This window comes from Pleurodeles waltl, chromosome 8 (assembly GCF_031143425.1).
Source record: "Pleurodeles waltl isolate 20211129_DDA chromosome 8, aPleWal1.hap1.20221129, whole genome shotgun sequence".
Lineage (NCBI taxonomy): Eukaryota > Metazoa > Chordata > Amphibia > Caudata > Salamandridae > Pleurodeles > Pleurodeles waltl.
Genome location: NC_090447.1, coordinates 456336107 through 456357831, shown reverse-complemented (window position 1 = coordinate 456357831; position 21725 = coordinate 456336107). Strand labels below are relative to the sequence as shown.

General features: G+C 48.7%; 1 protein-coding gene across 1 annotated transcript in view; it reads left to right on the top strand.

Annotated features, from left to right (window-relative positions):
• Nucleotides 1–21725, top strand: part of LONRF2 (LON peptidase N-terminal domain and ring finger 2) — a 245336-nt gene that overhangs the window by 14632 nt on the left and 208979 nt on the right. The window lies entirely within an intron of this gene.

Here is a 21725-nt window from a genome sequence, read left to right as displayed (position 1 = left end):
CTTTGGGAAATTCTTCAGATACCGAATGCAAGAGCTCACCAGAGTTCTCTGCATCTTCCTCTTCACCTTCTGCCAAAGGATCGACCGCTGACTGCTCAGGACGCCTGCAAAACCGCAACAAAGTAGCAAAGACGACTACTAGCAACCTTGTATTGCTCATCCTGCCGGCTTTCTCGACTGTTTCCAGGTGGTGCATGCTCTGGGGGTAGCCTGCCTCCTTTCTGCACCAGGAGCTCTGAAGAAATCTCCCATGGGTCGACAGAATCTTCCCCCTGCAACCGCAGGCAACAAAAGACTGCATCACCGGTCCTCTGGGTCCCCTCTCAGCACGACAGGCGTGGTCCCTGGAACTCAGCAACTCTGTCCAAGTGACTCCCACAGTCCTTTGACTCTTCAGTCCAAGTTTGGTGGAGGTAAGTCCTTGCCTCCCTACGCTAGACTGCATTGCTGGGTACCGCGTGATTTGCAGCTGCTCCGGCTCCTGTGCACTCTTCCAGGATTTCCTTTGTGCACAACCAAGCCTGGGTCCCCGACACTCTAACCTGCAGTGCACAACCTTCTGAGTTGTCCTCCGGCGTTGTGGGACTCCCTTTTGTGACTTCGCATGGACTCTGGTTCACTCCTCTTCTAAGTGCCTGTTCCGGTACTTCTGCGGGTGCTACCTGCTTCTGTGAGGGCTCCCTGACTTGCTGGGCGCCCCCTCTGTCTCCTCATCCAAGTGGCGACATCCTGGTCCCTCCTGGGCCACAGCGGCATCCAAAAACCCTAACCGCGACCCTTGCAGCTAGCAAGGCTTGTTTGCGGTCTTTCTGCGTGGGAACACCTCTGCAAGCTTCTTCACGACGTGGGACATTCATCCTCCAAAGGGGAAGTTCCTAGTCCTCTTCGTTCTTGCAAAACACCAAGCTTCTTCCATCCGGTGGCAGCTTCCTTGCACCCTCAGCTGGCATTTCCTGGGCTCCTGCCCACTCTCGACACTGTCGCGACTCTTGGACTTGGTCCCCTTGTCTTACAGGTACTCAGGTCCGGAAATCCACTGTTGTTGCATTGCTGGTGTTGGTTTTCCTTGCAGAATCCCCCTGTCACGACTTCTGTGCTCTCTGGGGGTTGTAGGTGCACTTTACACCTACCTTACAGGGTCTTGGGGTGGGCTATTTTTCGAACCCTTACTGTTTTCTTACAGTCCCAGCGACCCTCTACAAGCTAACATAGGTTTGGGGTCCATTTGTGGTTCGCATTCCACTTTTGTAGTATATGGTTTGTGTTGCCCGTATACCTATGTGCTCCTACTGCAATCTAGTGTAACTTTACACTGCTTGCATTACTTCCTTTTGCTATTACTGCATAATTTTGGTATTGTGTACATATATCTTGTGTATATTTGTCATCCTCATACTGAGGGTACTCACTGAGATACTTTTGGCATATTGTCATAAAAATAAAGTACCTTTATTTTTAGTATATATGTGTATTGTGTTTTCTTATGATATTGTGCATATGACACCAGTGGTATAGTAGGAGCTTTACATGTCTCCTAGTTCAGCCTAAGCTGCTTTGCCATAGCTACCTTCTATCAGCCTTAGCTGCTAGAAACACCTCTTCTATACTAATAAGGGATAACTGGACCTGGCACAAGGTGTAAGTACCTCTGGTACCCACTACAAGCCAGGCCAGCCTCCTGAAGGGGCTGACTTGGACGTGGAAGGAGTGGACAGGGCAAGGAGGTGAGCACGTTTAGGGACGAGACTGGGTGGGCCAGTGGGTTCAAAAACGTCTACACTGGACAGGAAGAGGTTTTTAGGGGCAGTCGAGGTGGACCTGGAGGAAGGTGTGGGAGTGGAGGTAGAGGGAGTGATTGTAAGAGGTGTTGGTGTGCCTGACGTGGATGCTGGTGCCTGTACAGCATGCTCTGGTGTGGTGGATGTGTGTTGGGTGGGTGTCTGGGGACGTCTGAGTGTAATGTGAGGAGGGAGGGTGGACAGAGTGGGACAAGACAGGCTGCCAGTGTAAATGGATGTTGTCTGAGTGTCTGCAAGTTTGGTGAGTGTGCTGCAAGTGTTACTCAAAGTCGTTGTGGTGAGTGCAGGTGTGGTGTCTGGGGTGCATGACTGGATGTCTGATGTTTTGGAGACTGCATGAATGGGGCCAGCAACAGTGAATAAGAGTGCAGTGCCTGTGAGTGTGCATGTAGAGGTGACAGACAGGGAGGCAGGAGAGATGGACACACTGGAGGAGGTGGATGTTGCTGTGTGTGCCTTTGTATGTTTTCTGTGTGTATGCCTATGGTGGGAAGTGTGGTGCTTGTGTTTCTCTGTATGTTTTTTGTGTTGAGGTGTGTGGATGGCTGTCTGAATGTGTACTTGGGATGGGTGAAGGAAGTGGGGTGCTGGAAGGGGTAGAGGGAGTTGGAGGGGGGACGGAAAGACCAGAGACACTGGCTGCCGTCAAAGAGGAGGCCAGAGCCTGAAAAGATCTCTGTAGGCCAGACATGGCACCGTGAATGCCTTCCAGGTATGCATTGCACTGCTGCATCTGGGATGCTAACCCCTGGATGGCATTCACGATGGTTGTCTGCCCTACAGAGATGGTCCTCAGGAGGTCAGTAGCCTCCTCAGTGAGGGCAGCAGGGCTGACTAGGGCTGGGGATGAGATGCCTGGGACGAAGGAGACGCCCACTCTTCTGGGTCAGCAGGCACAGGCAACTAGGTGGAGTGCAACTGGGAGGGCGGTGATGGTATGGGGGGTGGCAGAAGATGTCAAAGAATGGGTGGGTCCGCCACCACCAGGGAGCTCCCATCGGAGGAGGTATCAGTGTCACTACCTCCAGTGGTAGTTGTCTCCCCTGTGGTACTCCCCTCGCCCTCTAACCCACTGGTCCCCTTGTTGTCGGTAGACTCTGCCTCCTTGGAACCGTGGTCTGCTGCATCCCCACTCCCCAGTGCCACTGCTCCCTCGCCAGATGATGCTGATGTACACAGACAAAACAGGAGAGAAAAATATTAACGCCTGAATGGAAGTACATATTTGGTTCACTCATACTCCCACCCAGCCAATACACCAACATGGAGCACCTACACCTATAGTTATGCCTATGCCCTTGACTAGTGGCCACAATCCTAGTCTACAACAATCTCCCACATTCCAGAAGGACCTGAGGAACTGCAGACCTACCCCATATCATCTAATTGCACCTTTAGGGTGGCCCTATTGCTATAAGACACCAGTCAGAGTCCCTGCCACTAGACAGCATACATACTACATCACCCTCAGACATCCATCAAGGAGGCATATATTGGTCTCGGTATTCACCCCCCTTGTGTCTGCTGTGCAGCCTTCAAGCGCTTATCCAAGTCTGGATATGCCACCGCTAGAATGCGGCGCATGGGGAGGGGGAGGGGGTCAGGGCCGGACGGGCACCCCTTCCTAGTTGGGAGGACGTACCCATCTGGGCCTCGATGGTCTTCCTGGTCCAGCGCTGCAGGTCCTCCCACCGCTTCCCTCAGTAGGTGCTCCGCCTCCTTTAGGGGACACACCGAAAAGTAAGAGAGGTCAGACAATGCCCATTTGATACCGTTGGCTAAACGCCCCCTATGGGACGGACACTGTACAACATCATTCCACCACCTCACGCATGCTGACTGTCATAAATTTAACGCCTGTAAAGTGACAAATCATGCACACATGCATACAGGCATCCACCACCATCACACTCATCCATGCACCCCACCTGCCTACTTGCAGCACTTCTGGTCGCCCATCTAACTTGGCATACAGGGGTAGGGCCCCATCCACCAGCTTGTCCAGTTCCTCCATGGTGAAGGTTGGGGCCCTTTCCCCTATGACTCGTGCCATTTGGGAAACCAGAGTCAGGATATAGCAGCACACTTAGTGGAGTACTTGTATGCATCGAATCCGGGAGTCAAGTGAACCTGAGGTGACAAAATGGTGTACGCTCTGTGGCGTTGTGCACCATCACAACCGGCGGCGATCATGATAGGCCCATATTCCCCATTGACATCCATGTTAACCAATGCATGGGTGCACGACGGTGAACACCGCCTTACGCCATTGCAACAACCGCTAGCGTTATGAGGTCACTTCCACTGCTACAAATCAGGATGACAGGGGGCTGCCATTTTGCAAGTACTAGTCAGATATTTTTAGGTCATGAGCCCCATGCAGGCCCTATGGACCCAGGCCCTCACTCGATTACACAAATGACAATTTACTCACCACAACAGTCCAGACGTATCAGTTAAGACATGTCACTCCAGTTGTACATCGTACACTGCTTATCTGTAACCTACATGTTGGACACCAGTGTTTAATACACAGCAGGTTATGCAAATGAATTTGTGTCCCTCACATGTGTTCTCTACTCTTCTTAGGTACAGACCTCAGTGGCGAGGGAGGGCCCATCTGTGTACAGACCTCTTGTTGATTTGGAGAACATGGTGGAACATCACATCATTATCAATGACAGACTCACTCGTGCTACTTTACATGAACTTTGTGCATTACTGGATCCTGTACTGAGACCAGCAAATCGCAATCAGCATGCCATCCCTACTGAAGTGCAGGTGCCCTCTGTACTCCATTTCCTGGCCATGGGCTCTTTTCAGGTGACAATGGGCATGGGTGCAGGGTTTTCACATCCAATGTTTTGCCTTATTTTGTCCAGATTTCTGGATTCATTTGTACAACTCGTGCAGACATATGTGAGGTTTCCCCAAAGTGCTGACCTACCTGCCATCAAGTCAGATTTCTATGCCTTTGCCAACATTCCACATGTGATAGGTGCCATCAGTGGCACCCACATAGCTCTCATCCCCCCAAGAGTAAGTGAACAGGTGTACAGAAACAGGAAGAACTTCACTCCATGAACATACAGTTGGTGTGTACTGCAGACCAGTACATTTCACATGTAAATGCCATGTTCCCTGGATCAGTCCATGATTCATTTGTGCTGAGGAACAGCAGTGTGCCACACATGATGGAACAACTACAAGGGGGCAGAGGATGGATCATAGGTGAGTGTGTTTTATATTTTTATAGTACATAGCTGACAGTCAGGCTGTCTGCAACTGAGGGTAGTTAGTTACAGTCCTGTTTCGCCCACCTTTGCAGGTGATTCTGGCTACCACAACATGCATTGGCTACTGACACCAGTGAGGAATCCTACAACAGATGCAGAGAGGAATTACAATGCAGCCCACGGACGTACTAGGAGGGTGGTAGAGCGCACTATAGGTCTCCTGAAGGCTAGATTCCATTGCCTCCATCTCTCTGGGGGATCCCTGTGCTATGGCCCCGAGAAGGTGTGTTGAATAGTGGTGGCCTGCTGCATGCTGCACAACGTGGCTGTGAGGAAATCTATCCCCCTACTGGAGGAGGAGGGTGGTGTATATCCAGACCAGCTTCCTCTGAGAGGGGATGAGAGTGATGGTGATGATGAAGAGGGGGAAGATGTTCACTCCGGGAACCAACTGATCCAACTATACCTCCAGTGACTATGAGGTACTGTTCACTGACTGACATTGTGCAGTACAATCATCAGACTCTTTCACTATGAGGTTGTGGGGTCTGTAGCCATTGACACTTTTACATGAATTTCAGGTGCCATGTGACATGATGACCAACATGGCATTTCGGTTCATTCCACACAATATTGTGCGTCGGGTGCCATTCCTGCAATAAAGATACGATTTTTATATTCACTGGCAAATGCATTCACAACTACTATTGAATCGACATAGTGACAGGGGACAATGAAATTGGTGTACGTGTGTTTTATTAGTTGTCAAGGATAGATTGGTGCTCTTTACATTGATAGGTAGTGGGCTGATGGTGGATGTCCATACACTTCCTACATGATTGGTGGCAGTGGGTATTGGTCCATCTGTACCTTGCATGTTGTTGAATTGCTATTGGCCGGGGAGGATGGTTGCACAGTGGCACACTTGGGAGACAGTTTGTGTCAGTCACTTCTTTGAGGGTGCCTTGGTCTTAGCAGGTGTTCCAGTGCCATGTCTTGGTCTGAGGGACCATTTGAGTGGCTGGTGCTGTACGGGTAGGGGTGCTGGTCTCCTGTGTTTCCTCAGACAGTGACACCAGTCCACCTGCTGCTGCTGCTGATGTTGATGGCTGGTCAGTGTCCTGGGCAGTGGTAGGGGCTTCCTGGTTTGTGGGGGTCTCAGGCTGGGTTGGGTTGTGGTGCTGCAGCACCACTGCAATAGTGGCCATAGTGGCATTGAGTTGTTTCCACTGCTCCATGGCCTCCTGGTGGTGTGCTACCTGCAACCTTTGACTCTGCTCCAGGGTGGCCAGGATCTGGCCCATCCTGTCTTGGATATGGTGGTGTGCTCCCGGGACCTCTGAGATCACCTCCTGGGCTGCAGCATTCATCCTTTGGCCTCCCCCTGGGCCACTGATGCCCTCCCACTGGGCATAGACCCCTGTGCCTGTGTCCCCTGCACAGGTCTGGCGGTACCACTTGTACTGGGGCTATTGTCTTCCTGCCTGTTGATAGGTGGAAACTGTGGCCTCTGTACCTGTGTTCCACCAGTCTGTGGCCTGGATACACTGGTGTGGGGTCGATTGGCATGTGCAGATGTTGTTGCCTGGGTGGTAGGGGTGTCAGTGGTGTCCTGGGTGGGGCTGCTGGAGGGTGACAGTCCAGGACTGTGTGACGGACCAGGTTACTCCTCAGTGGCCACAGTTCCTTCTCCAGTGTCCCGAGTGGTGCCTCTGCGTCCATGTGGGCCACTGGCACTCCTTTTCCTTTCCATCAGGGTGGCAAGGGTCGTGGTGCCTGAGGGGGGGGGGTGGAATTGACATGTAGGTTACATTGACTAATTCAGATGAGGGTGCACAGCTCTGGCCTATTTTGTGCAGTTTATTCCCCTGTTGGGCCATGCAGGGACTGTTTGTGTGGTTGCCATTGCATTTTGAATGGGATGTGGTGGTGCATTGTGGGTGGTGTAGTGCCATTGTGATACCTTGAAGGGCTGTGTGGCTGTGCACAGGGGGAGGAATGTGGGCCTGTTGGTGTGTTTGTGGGCATGCAAGGTGAGTGGATGTGGTGATTGAAGCCAGGGTGGGGTGTGGTCCTGGTGGTAGTTGGAGGGGTGGGTTGGTGCATTCATTATAGGTGTAGTAGATATGGGTTAATTGTAGATGACTTACTCGAGTCCATTCCTCCAGTGAGTACAGTGAGGCCCTCAGGGTGCAGGATGGCCAGTACCTTTTCCTCCCAGTCAGTGTATTGGGGGGGTTGTAGGTGGGGGTCCTCCACCAGTCTTCTGGACAGCAATGTGGTGCCTCAATGCCATGGACCTCACCTTCCCGCACAGGTCATTCCATCTCTTGTGGATGTCGTCCCTCATGCTTGGATGGTTTCCCACTGTGTTGACCTTGTGCACTATGGTCTACCATAACTCCATCTGCCTGGCTATGGGTGTGTGCTGTACCTGTGCCCCGGAGATTTGTGGCTTGACCTTCAGTTTCTCATCCACCATTGTTCTTAGCTCCCTTTCTGTGAAGCATGGGTGCTTAGGGTGTGCCATGGTGTGGGTTGTGGCGTTCAGTGTCTGCGTGTAGTGTAGTCAGTCTGGCTTAGCCTATTGGTGTTGCAAAGGATTGTGGGGTGTGTATGTGAGTGTTTTATAGTGTTGTGTATGTGTGTCAGGTGTGTGGGCTTCAAACTTTCCAATGTGTGCGTTTCTTGCTGTTGGGTCTCATTGCTGGCCGTGTCGGTCTGTACCGCCAATGGTTGTTCGGAATCCACAGACAGCTGCGGTGATTTGTGCATCATTATTTGGGGGGTGGGGGATTTGTGTGCTTTGCGGTGGCGGGGTGGGATGTGCAGCCTTTCCACCAACAAGGCCTTGGCAGTGGCTGGTGGAAACAGAAATTTTGGCTGTTTCTGTTTTTGGCATCCTTATATGGCGGGTTTCTGTTCACCGCCAATGGTGGTCTTCTGTTCACTGTCACCACGGCGGACGACGGTGTTTACCGCCATGTTCATAATGACCCCCATAGTGTGTGTCCAGTAAATTATGGCATTGTTCAGTAGCAGTGGAAGCCTAGGGGAACTTGTCATGCCAGGCAGTAGTATTTGTTGAAGTGTGCCTGAACACAGCATGCGCTGTATGTAGCCAGTCTCCTGTAGGTGTATCCTGGCTAACCAGTAAGACAGCCATTGTAGTTGAGCAGCATGGTAGTAGGATTTGAAGTCTGGTGTACCCAACCCACCCTCCTCTGTCTGTAGTTGTAGAATCATATGACATTGTTCAGAGCCCCTAGATCATGTAGTAAGGAGTCCAGTGTCTTGAAAAATGAACCAGGGACTACAAGGAGTACATTCACAAAATAGTACAATAATTTGGGAAGCATCACCATTTTGGAAAGTGCCAAGCGTCCTGGCGCTGATATGATGACCCAGAATTGCATCAGTTCACGAGGTGACGTGATGGCCCTAATCAGGTTGCTGTCCATTAGATCTTTGAGTGTTCCATAAATTACTATGCCCGGATAAGTGTGATGGGCCACATGGATAGTGCCTTTGGGTACGGTGTAGCGGAAGGAAAAAGCTTGGGACTTAGTATAATTGACCTGTAATCCAGAGTTATCCCCAAATGCACTGAGTATGATGGCAGGAGACATAAAGTCTGCGCCTAGGTCACGATCATGTTGTCTGCGTACAGGAATACTGCATGGGACTGGGGCCCTGCGGGATACTCCAGGGGGCTGATTCCTGTCTAAGTTTCTGGACTAGGGGCTCCATAGCTAATATAAGCAAAAGTGGGGATAATGGGCACACCCGACGGGTTCCACGAGAAAACAAATATTTTTGCGGACGTCTTGGCCCTCGCAGTCGGGTGAGCATAGAAAAGCCAAATCCAATTAATGTAGACAGAAGGAATGTTGCAGCAACCCAATACTAGGAACAAGTGCTCCCAACCCTGGGAGGAGTCAAAAGGCCTGTTGGAGGTCTAAAGACAGACACCCTGCGTTTCCATTGTGGTCATTGGCTAACTCCTTGACCTGAAAAAATCATCATATATTGAGGGATATACTCCTGGGTGGGACAAACTTGTACTGGCCAGTATGAATCAATTCTGGGAGAAGGGGGGGTAGACGCTGGGCCAATACCTTGTCCAGAATTTTATATTCCGAGGCTGAAAGAGAAAGTGGTCTATAAGCAGAGAGGTCATCTGAGGTCCGGTCTTACTTAAGTAAAGAAGTGACCAGGGTCTGGCTGGTGGTAGGCAGTAACAATTCTGCAGCCAATGAGGCCTTGTATAATTTCTTCAGACAGGGGTCCAGACAGAAAGAAAATGTAGCGTAAAACTCAATGGAAAGCATGTCTATCCCTGGAGTTTTGTTACATGCTGTATCTTTAATAGCCTGTTGTGGTTCATCAGGTGACAGTGGAGCCCCCAGTGACCTATGCAACGCTGCTGAAACTAGTGGTAGTTGCAAGTTACACAGAAACTCTGTCATGCCTGTGGTATTGTGAGCAGGTCGAGCTGCATATAACTTTGTGTAACAGGAACGAAAACACTTGTTTATTCCTAGCTGTGCGTTATAGCAGACCTCAGTGGAAGCCCCCAGGGATAGTATTGGTGTGGGGGATAATGTCAGTTGTATCATGCGGGCTAGTAAAGTCCCTGCTCAATCTCCCTCAGTTTTGCTCTATCCCCCTATGTTTTGTGGCCTGGTATACTCAGGCGCTCTTAAGAGTTCAGTATATTGTATCGTAGCTTCTTGCAAGTCATTCAGGTGTGCGGAGTCCACAAAAGTGCACCCATGTGTTAGTGTAGGTTTACGGCTTTGTTGAATTCATAAGAATATAGGACAGTAGGCCAGGAAATCGTGCTCCTAGAAAATATTTGTGAACTTCATTTTAGCACGAGAAACATGCATGTTTAGATTTTCTAATGTGAAAATCTATTGAGCGTTTCCAAGTTCACTTTCCCTCCAACCACTTTTTTTTTTTTTTTTTAAACCCTTGGAGAAGTTTTACTTCTGCTCTTGTCAAGGAGGAAATTTCCAACCTTTCTCAGTATGGAAAAAGATTAGAGAAGAGCTGGTGAAAACCCATAAAACATACAAGTTAGTAGGTTTGCAACGGGTCAAAAGGGCTCTCCAACCCTGGAATTGTTGCTTACTGCTAATTGCAGTCCCAGTATGCAGATATGCGGAAAGTTGGCAAAATAAGGCAATTGCTAGTATTCAAACCTTACTGTAGTATGAAACCTGGCTTAATCCGAGAAACTATAATGAGAGTTCTTAGATAATGAGATTGCTGCCATAATTTGCCACTGCACTACATGGCACCAAAGAGGCAAGTGTTTTTTTAATTTTTTTACAAGACAAGTAGATTTATGAAGCAACCTGTCCCATGGAGAAGTAGATATTTTATTAAATCCCACACCACTGTCTAATTACTACTTTAAATTCCTCCCACTCAGTAAGCGATATGAAGGCAGTGCCCTCGTTCTCAGCAAACTAGGTGTCAATGGTGGTAGACAGTGAGTCCCTAAATACTGCAACTTCAAGGATTAGGGGCTGCATGCCCCAAGTGGAGATCGGTGCTGGCACCCTGCCCCACTCTAACATCATTTCAAGCAAATTTTGATCTGAGAGTGTTTTGCCTAAATATGTTGCATGTGTGAATTTCACAATCCGGTATGAGGGGCAGAGGATACAATTTAACCGTGTGTGTAAATTTTGTGGGGGTGGGGGGAGTAATGGGAATACTCACGTAATTACTTATTGTGTGCTCTCCATATATCCACTATAGCCCATTGCGACACCCAGTTGGAGAGGGTCCTAGCCTATTTGACTGCTTTTGTACTCGGTAAGGGGGCTGGAAGTGATCAAGGCTGACATCCAAGACTGCATTAAAATCACCTCCTATAAGCCAGGGGAGATGGGACCAGTCCACCAGTGCTGAGGACACATGCTGTAGGAAGACATTCTGTTCTGTATTTGGTGCATATCCACTGCCCAGTACTAACACTTCCCCATCAATGACACATATGACGTATCCATATGGTCGCACTACAGGCAAATCCAGAATATATGGTGGCAAAGAGTTAACCTCTGGTCGGTGTTTACATTGCTCCTCCCCCCACGCAGCACCCCCTGTTGCTGCTGCTGCCCTGCGTCCTGTGAGCCTGCCTGGCTCTGCATGTTCTAGGCCCTCCTCCACCTGCAGACACCTGCCTGCGCCTCATCCCTGATGGCCAGTGGTGGCCTTCTGTCTCTCTCTCTCTGCTGCCTTACTGTACCCTTTCATTGCATTTTGCTTTTAAACTTTTTTTTTTTTTTTTTTTTTTTTTTTTTACCTCTTCCAGCCTCCTTTTCTATCATTTCTGCCGAATTTCGTGTTATCCCCTGCCTCTCCTGCGGCCCGCCCCTTCTTAGCTTCATGATTCCCACGCACCCGCCTCCCAGCTGAGCGACCCTTCCACCTCCCCTTCTTAATAGTAGTTGCTGCGCAGTGAAGGGGCGTCTTCACTGACCTCTGGTCAGCGTTTGTCGCTCCCCTGCGCAGCACCACCTGTTGCTGCTGCCCTGCATCCTGTTAGCCTGCCTGGTTTTGTGTGTTTGAGACCCTCCTCCACCTGCAGACACCCACCTGTGCCTCATCCCTGGTAGCCAGTGGTGGCCTTCTGTCTCTCTCTTTTTCTGCTGCCTTTCTGTACCCGTTCTCTGCCTTTTTTGATATATATATTTTTTTAATTCTTTTTCCTCTTTTTGATCCTTTTTCTATCATTTCTGCTGATTCCCACATTTCCCCTGCCATCCCTGCCCCACTCTTAGCACTGCGTTTCCCACCCTCCTGCCTCCCAGCTGAGCGACCCCTCCCACCCCTTCTTAATGGTGACCGCACCACTGGTGTGTCAAAGGCGCGTCAAATGCAAGCCCATCTGTGCCCGACCGTGCCCAACTCTATGGACCCTGGTTCCCACACCATCCATCCATATGATGTCAGCACCATGCAGGCACTCAACACCAGTGGCTCCACCGCATGCCACCATGCCGTGCCTAAGGACACACACAGCCTGTTCTGCCCAACTGCACCTTCACCTGCCCACCCACACCAAACCTTCCCTCTGCTAGACCACCCGAACACCTCATATTCATACTACTCAACATTTGCTCCCTCATCAAACATGCAATAGAAGTATGGGATTTACTAGACTTCATCGCCCGACATCACCTTCTTCACGGAGACTTGGATTACCACCACCTCAGCACCAGACATCGCCACTGCCATCCCTGACAGCTACAAGATCATACATAAAGACCGGGTCAACCGACCAGGAGGAGGCGTCGCCATCGTCCTCAAAAACTCACTCCGCCTCTCAACCAGCATCTATGTCCAAACCTGCATCGCCAACCCCCTACACTTTCACATTCCAACAAATTGCACACCACCTCATCTACAGGCCCCACGGACCCTGAACCCCCGCCCCCTTTCAGCGAAGCCCTGGTCGACCTCATTCCTCCCAATGCCCTCACCTCCATAGACTACATCCTCCTTGCAACCTCAACTTTCACCTCGACACCCAGAGCAACATGAACAACTCAAACGTCATGGAGAACCTTTCCACCCTTAGGCTCAAACAACTCGGGCAGGACACTCTCTTGACCCTTTCTTCTCCACCGGAAACCACATCTCCTTCTCACACACCTCCGATATCCACTGGACCAAACAGCACTGTGTCCACTTTTCCTTCAGCAAGACCACCGAACGGCACAACATCCATCACCCCCTCCCCCTTATAGAAACTGGACCAAGGTCCCTGAAGCCCAGCTCACTACCGTTCTCCGCCACTCCTCACCACCAGACACCACAGACGTCAACGCCTCCGCCCGGAGCCTCCACCAATAGATCGCCAACTGTGGCACCACTCTAACCCCACTAAGAAAACCTGCCGGCAATCAACACCGCACAAGACGCAGCTGGTTCTCCCCCGACCTACAGGAATCCAAGAGTACCTGCAGAAGACTTGAGAGAAAGTGGAGCAGCAGCAAGAGCATGACAAACCACAAAACCCTTGGAGATCCCGTCACATCGCACCTCCATCTCATCACATCAGCTAGAAAGTCAGCCATTAAGGAGCACATCAATGCCAGTGCACACAACAGCAAGGAACTCTTCACCATAGTTAAAGAATTTGCAAAACCTGGCACGGACACAACAGACACCACCCCCCCCACCAAAGACCTCTGCAACTACCTTCTTTCACCAAAAAATCCAGGACATGTTCGAAGGATTTGAAGACCAAGAACCACACTCCCCGCCCGCAAAGCACAACCACATATTACAACTTCCACTGACCATGAACCACTGGACCCTCCTCACCCCGGAAGACACCCTGAAGCTCAGGAGTACCAGCCACTCTAGGGCACCCTCAGACCCATGCCCCCACCACATGTTCAACCGAGCTGGCACCACCATCGCACCCGAACTTTGCCGTACCATCAACTGCTCCATCAAGACTGCCACCTTCCCGGATGACTGGAAACATGCAGAGATAAACGCCCTACTGAAGAAGCCCTCCACAGACCCGACCGAACAGAAAAGCTACAGACCGATCTCACTGCCCCCTTTTCCAGCCAAGATAATCGAAAAAGCGATCAACACACAGCTCACAGAGTTTGAGGCAATCCATGTGCTAGATCCCTCCCAGTCTGGATTCAGGAGCAGCCACAGCATCAAAATCGCACTCCTAGCAGCCAAGGATTACATCCGCACCACACTGGACCACAGCGAAACAGCTGCCCTCATCCTCCTCAACCTCTCTGCCGCATTCAACACCTTCTCCTACACCACCTTGTGCACCAAACTATACTAAGCCGGCATCCTCAAAAAAAGCTCTGGAGTGGATCTGCTCCTTCCTCACCGGCCGAACCCAAGAAGTCAGGCTCCCACCCTTCACCTCGAAATTGATCGAAACCAGCTGTGGAGTGGCCCAGAGCTCCTCTCTGAGCCCCACCCTCTTCAGTGTGTAGTTGACCCCGCTCGTCAAGATAGTCTGATACCACGGGCTCAACATCGTCTCATACACCGACGACACACAGCAAATTCTCTCCCTCACTGACAAACCTTTGATGGTCAAAAGCAACTTTGACAACAGAATAAAGTCAGTCACCGTTTGGATGAAAGACAGCTACCTTGAGCTCAAGACTGAGATCCTCATCCTGGGGCCCACCCCCTGGGACAACTCCTGGTGGCCCACAGCCCTCAAAACTGCCCTATCTCCCACCGACCATGCACGCAACCTAGGTATCATCCTGAACATTCATGGTCCGCCAAGTCAACGCCATCTCATCTTCATGCTTCCACACACCACCTGCTCAGGAAGATTTTGAAGTGGATCCACATTCACATTAGAAGAACAGTCACCCACACGCTCATCAGCATTTAACTTGACTAATCTATCCCGGCATTAACAAGAAACTCCAAACAAGACTTCAGAGAATACAGAAGGCTGCTACAAGACTCATCCTGGACATCCCAAGGCACAGCCACATCTCCGCCCACATGAGAGACCTACACTGGCTCCCTGACAACAAACGCATCACTTTCAAGCTCCTGACACATGCTTACAAGGCCCTTCACAACATCAGACCTGCCTACCTCAACCACCACCTCTCCTCCTTTGCACCCCCCCCCCCCCCCCCTGGCAACTCCGCTCTGCTCGACTATCCCTTCCCACCATCCCTATGATCTGGAAGAACACAGTTGGAGGAAGATCCTTCTCCTACCTTGCCATGCAGACCTGGAACACACTGCTGCCTCACCTCAGGCAGTCCCCTCGCTGGCTCAGTTCAGGAAGGACCTCAAGACCTGGCTCTTTGACTGACCACTTCCCCCAATCAGCACCTTGAGACCCCCCCAGATAAGTCCTGCTATACAGATATCTATTGATTGATTGACCCTTTCATTTCATGCACAACTTGAGGGCTTCAGGGCCTGTGAGGTGAGTTTCTTGTGACTATGAGGCTGAGCGAGGCCTCTATGGTGCTTGTGGATAGATCCTAGCCCGAACATTCCACGTCAATATTTTATAGTGTAATGGAACAGATAGCATGACAGTAACATGCAATCACATGAAAAAGGGGGATCCTACTTCGAGCCCATGCCTACTTAAATGACCGTGGAGCACACACGGGTTGCAGAAAGGAAAATAACAAATCCCCAATTCCAGGTTCAACGAAAAACAGTTGTTTGACCAAAACCAAACTATCAACAAAGCAGTCCTAACAAAATAGAACATTGTGAAATCGCTTCAGGGGTAGGCCAGCCAACGGCGAGAGTGTGTTTTCTGGGTACTGTGTGTGCAACCAACACCCGTGGGTGACTTCAGGATTCCAGTCCACAATAAATTTGGAGAGCTGAGCAGTGGCAGTGCAGTGGCTAATAACAGTACATAAGACTTTAGGTAATGCATACATGCTGTGGTTGTGCCATCAACAGGTTATGTTTGAAATCCTACCTGTATATTTAGGTACAATTTTTTTGGTCGACATAAGATGAGCAACTATATAGAACAGGTGGAGAGAACATACCACACATCAGAATCAACGAAGAGCAACTGTTGTACATAATAAAATGAAAGAGGAAGCGAGGGAGCAGAAGAGAGTAAGGAAGCAAGGGAAGTGTGGGGGGGAACTAATGAAGTGAAGGCACGGTGAAAGACATATCTGCTCTGTATATCATATGAAACTGTGTCAGCAGTTGAGTTCACCATGGACAAGCATGTCTTAAATCACATTTCCTGCAGTTTGGGGCATCACAGAAGTGAAAAGAACTATGCTTGTGTTTGAGTCAGAATCAGAGTCTGCCCAGGCCGAGGAGCTGGAGGGGGGCTGATAGCTCTGTGATCCAAAAGAGGACATTGTGGCCAGTGCTGCTTGTCTACCCTTCAGCTCTTGTTTGGGGGGGGGGGGGGGGGGAGAGAGAGTGCTGCCTCATAGGCAGTACGTTCAGGGGGTCCATGGGCAAGCCTCGGGGAGGTCCCCATGCTTGCCTGGATGCCATGCATTAGAGTACTGGTCCAACCAGGTCCAGACCGCGACCGGAATATTGAAGAACAAGGAGCGCTGTTTGTGAATAATTTTCAAGCGTGTTGGGAAAATGTATGCATATGAAAGTCCTTCCGCTCGCAGCTGTTTGGCCACCATGAAGGATGCTTGGCGACTTTGAACCTCCCACTTGTAGTATGGAAAAAGCAACACTGTGACATTGTCCATTGTACCTCTCCGTACTTTCCAGCAGTCAGACAATGGCTATATTATTACAACATGCACAGCCTTCTTCATCTTCTGCCCTATCGTGGAGGGCTGTAAGTTGTTTGTAATGCCTGGGAAGTGCGATTGAAGGCTTCTAGGGGACCAACTCGGCTATCGTTGTGTTGGCGGCTTTCATTTTGTCAGGCAGTTTACAATGGTCAATCGCTCAGTAATCCGAGATCTATCAACAGCATGTCTGTTCGTTTTAGATGGCACTCCTGGAGTCCCGGATCTTCTGCAGTGTGATGTCCAATTTGCAGGGTGGGGGTGGTATAGTTTTGGGTGGCATGCACGCTTGTATGGATGGCCAGGACGTCAGAGTGGCTTAGTTGGTCATGGCCAGAACCCTGTGGGGCTGTCAGTTTAGTGTTCTTAGCGCTGCTCATGCTTTTAACAGAGTATGATGGCGCTCGCACCATGTGGAATGAGGCGATTAACTTCAGTCCGCAGCAAAGCAAGTCTTCAGTGGCACCCACTGCTGCTATGGGTGATGCAAACAGTGTGTGAGTTTATCACAAGAATAGCAAAGCAGATGCCTGTTCATTAGTCTGCAAAGCCATTGTAGGCAAAGAGAGGTCCCAACGACCTGATTCAAATAATAAGAAAGACCCACACGTTGCCCAGAAGCTCCAGGGGTCTCTCAGCAGGAAAGATGGATGCGCTTCTGTAGTAGGCCATATGGTGGGGTTGTGAAAAAAACACTGTCTGAGTCTGCTGAGTCGATGCCCGGGGCCACTCCAGCCACCCACAGAGGTACTTCCAGGTGGTACTATATCACCACCCCTCTACACATTGGTGGGGGGGGGGGGCTTTACAGCTGCATCTGTGCCTTGTTACTCCAGTGGTGCCTTTCAGGATCCAGTGACCCAGTGCTGAACAAAGGCTGCACACTTCACTCTAGCACAACACAAATCATGCAGCCCCGACAGCCAAGGCGCCGTCACACAGCTGCTGATCAGGTTATTTGTGCCGGAATCCTCTCAGGGTGTCAGCAAGGACCCTGCTCCCCTCCCTTAGAGGTTGTGCCACACCCGGCCACAAATATGTTGCTGGACGGTGAAGGATTGCGGGCTCCCCACGAGATCTGCAAAGACATGACCGCCATTTTCGGCAGCTAGCCACGCCCCCCAGAGATTATAAAATACTTATGCCAGAAAGAAATCATCACACACACTGAATCCTCAGACTAGGTTTCCATTGTGGTCCTCTCTCTGATAAGCTACTGGATGTTGACCTTAGGAGTTTTTAAATGCCTCCATTTTGGTGGATTCTCACCCTCTCTCTAACTTACATGAGATGGTCTCAATTTTATGTGGGGCAGTGGTGTTCTGTTCAGTTCGCCAGTGCATATCATAAGGTCATATTAGGTGAGGAGGCATACTATTTAACAGCTTTTGTCACACTCTAAGGCATGTTGAAATACTGCAGAATACCTTTCACACTGGCAGTACATCCTCCGTATTTCAGCTGTTGAGGAAGGAGGCTTTTGTGGGTCTTCCTGAAGTGATATCTTATCAGCACAATATCCTTGTTTTGGGAGTTAAGAGAAATATCATGATACCAACTTGTTGAGGTTTTCGAGGTGTTGAACACTGTAGGGTTGACTTCAAGAAGAGCTAAATGCATGTTCAGTAGGAGTGAATTCTAATGGTTGGGCGACCACATCATTAAAGATTATTTTAATCTCAAGGAGAGTCTGATTAAGACTATTGCTTAAGTGCCAACTCGACAGACCAAGGGACAGTTGTTCTCTTTTTTTGGATTGACAGCGTGTACCAAATTTAATGACCATGCCACAAAAGTTGAACCAAAGAAACATATTAAAAAATGTAAAATTTATTTGGGGAGTGTCAAAATCGGGGTTTTGAGAATCTTAAGCAACAGATGGTGAATACATCCTGTATACAACTTTTCATGATTGGGAAATAATGTGCGGTCACAGTGAATGAGAGTAACTGTCCTGGATGCTGTCTTCATGCAGGGCAATAGATTAACATGTAGATGAAGACTTTTGTTTCAAGAACTTAAAGACCTGCTGGGATAAACTACTCTGTCATTGAAGAATTTATTGCCGTTGTTTGGACAGCTGAATATTTCAGAATGTCCTTGTGGGGGAAAAAAGTTACCTTTCACGTTATCATTAACAGTTAACATGATGTCTCCTGGTGGTGGTTGCATTTAACTGCAAGATTCTCTAACTTAACTTCTAAGTTGCAGGCCTTCCCTTATAAAATGGAGTGTATTACAGGCAGAAACAATGTCCATAAAGATTGCCGTCGAAGGTAGCCCTGTCTGATTGTGAGATGGATATTGATAAGTCTGAATATGAAGTGGCGTACACTGTGAGAGATGTGGGGAATTCAGATAACCATGATTTAACAAATCAGCAGTATTACAACACAATGGTAACAATTCAATTTTTCCCTCCCCCACCCCCTTCTCAGAGCCAGTGGATAGTCGCATCTTTAGTCTTATTATTTAAATAAAGAAAGAGTACAGTGTTCAATCTGCATTAGTATAACTGCATGTATTGCCTACAGAGACAACGGTGCCCAGTGTGCCCTCCTCCCCAACCGTCCCAACCCCCCACAGATTATCCATCGTCCCCATTAAGCTACCCCTCTTCCGGATCCAGTATACTTTCCATATTTAGGTCTTCTAACTCTTGCTGTAATTGGATCTCCAGCCTGTTATAGGCTATTCTACCACTCTTGGATTACCCCCTGTGTAAATCAACCTGTCTCGTATTCTGCGTTCTGCTTTTACCCATTGTATCAATTCGCACAACCTTTGTTTCCTGGTGGGAGAGCGCCTGGACATCCAGCGCTGTGCTATTAATTTCTTTGCAATAGCTAAACCCAGTTCCTGTACCTTTTCAGGTTATTTTGTATACTTGGTTCGAAGCATTAGGCCCAGAAGGCACATCCGTATTGTCGGGGGACACTTGCATACCAGCACTTTTCCCAATTAAAAAAAGAAAAGAAAAAAAAACGCTAACCAATTGTGTGGCTGGATCCTAGTGCTCCTATTAGAGGCAGATCAAACCAAGGAAAATTGAGCCCTTTGTCAGATCTCCCAATCTAGTGTTTTTATCTGGAGATGTGCAGGAATTCTGGGTGGAAGAAATATGGATCCCTGCAGATTCTGGAAGTTTATTTTGCAGAAATGCAAGGAAAATTAACCGTTTTAGTTGAGATTTGTAGAGCATTATGGGTGGGAAAACATATTGGGATCCATGCAAAGCATACTACCTTGGACTCACCTGGGTGTCCAGGTTTCTCAGATGTCTGGGTTTGGTAGGTTTTCCAAGGTGGTTGCAGGATGAAGGCCCAAATACCACAGCTGCCCCTACTGGCAACAGCTGCACATTATGTTTTGAGACAGATAATCTCATGGGCACTAAGATGAGTGACCTAATCGGAGTAGCATTTTTATCAGGAGAAGTGTAGAAACACTTGGTGGCAGAAATTTTGGGGATTGGCACAGATTTTAGAAGTGTCCCTCACAAAAATGCGAGTCAATGTGTGTGTTTTTTTTTTTTTCGTCCCCCATTTAGATAGTTTCAAATTTGTAAGGCATTATGGATAGGTGAATGGGATAATTGCATGTAATAACACCATGGACACCTCTGGGGGTTTAGTTTTCAAAAATGTGAGAGTCTGTTATTGTTCCTTTTGGAATCTGTCTACAACTGAAGTACAAAGTTGTACTGCTTGGACTACTAGTAGTAATAGGATCAAAGAGTAAAAAACGCAATAACTGTATCAGGCTATTGATCACGTTCTTTTGTGATAGTGAGCCTTAAAGCCACAAGATGGTACCAACCACTTCATGGTCCATTCAGACGCTTTCATGCACACCACACATCTGTTCCCACTGCCCGCCATGGGCTCAACCCACACAACACTCACCACAACTCACAGCACTGTTCAAGGCCCCTCACAGTCATATGCCAAAAATCCAAAGATGGTCTCTGCTGATGCCAAGGTGGTTGTTGCCCCAACTGGTATGAGTATTACAGTAGAACTGTATGGTTGGGTTGTTCACTCTTTCCATGTTCATTGTTAGGCCCATAAGCGTTTTCAGCTCACCAAGTAAGCTGTGAGTCAACATGCGTGTCCTAGAATGAGTTGCCAGAGTACCTCCATGCTCCTTCAATAATCGTTGGCGCACACATTTGTTTCCTGCACAGTTCCTCAAGGAAGTCTGCACCCACAAACAGATGAAAGTAGTCCATAGGAAATTCTTGCTGCTATATTGACCTTAGATTCAGCATCTTAAGTGAATGGGTGGATTACTGACTAAACTAAATTCGAAGTCTGCCAAGTGAGCACTCAGCCTGTGCTTGCTGCAGTACCTGTCTGCACCCTGCATTGGTCTACCTTGTCACTAGCTCACTGGTACACAGTTTGTGCTTACGAAAGGACACCATGACTACCATGGCCATGTTCTTCTGAATCATGTAAGATAATTCCCGTATAAGGGATTCGTTATAAATCTGGGAGTTTATTTGATGGTGGTTTTCCACTAAGGGAATTAGATGATTACAGCTATGTTTGATTCAGGCTTGCTTCCCGGAAATTGCCCAAGCCAACATTGAATCAGTTTTGCAGTTTGAAGTCGAAATCTGGTCAGGGCCTTCTAACAAGTCTGGAAGTAAGGCAAAGTTAACTATATGGACCAATCATTGGCAAAGTCAGTAGCTTTGGCATTGGCTGCCTGACTTTTGGTTTGTCAAGGCGTTTTGTTATTTTTTTTGTAAAACTGTTGTTGGGAGAGACGCAATATAAAAAAAGGCTAACAGTTAAAATGTGCTCCCAGTGAAGAAGCAGATTGCTCTTACAGTGAGGTTAGCTGATGAAAGAAGTGGGCTCGCACATTGAAAAAAGTGAATGATACTTCAACAAACCAATGGATACAGACTTCTGCCTAGAAGCTCCTATAAGTAGGTCCACTACAAATAATAAATATATATATATATTATCCTCAAAGAACACAAAACTACCAAGAATATGCTTGGAAGGCTCAGTCCTCCTTCAGAGATGAACCGGCTGATTGAGCACATTCCTGATCTTTGTAAGAGATCTCATTGCAACAATATATCAGGTCTTGGTTAACTCCAGACCTTAAAACTGCTGTGCATCCCTTAGGCCATACACACCTCATTTATTGATGCTGGTTGAGCAGTAAGGTACTCGAAATTGTGGGTAAGCAAGGGAAGCATAGTGCAAACAAGTTTAAAACAGGGCATCATTTACTACACTACAGAGTAATGCAAGGCTGCAACCAAATATTAAGAATTCCTGCAGAAACATCCTACACAGGAACCAAAAGATAACCTGTTGAAAAATAGTCCCCAAAACCGTGCCGTGCCAAGGGGCTTTTCCTAACATGTAATAATATGGTCTACC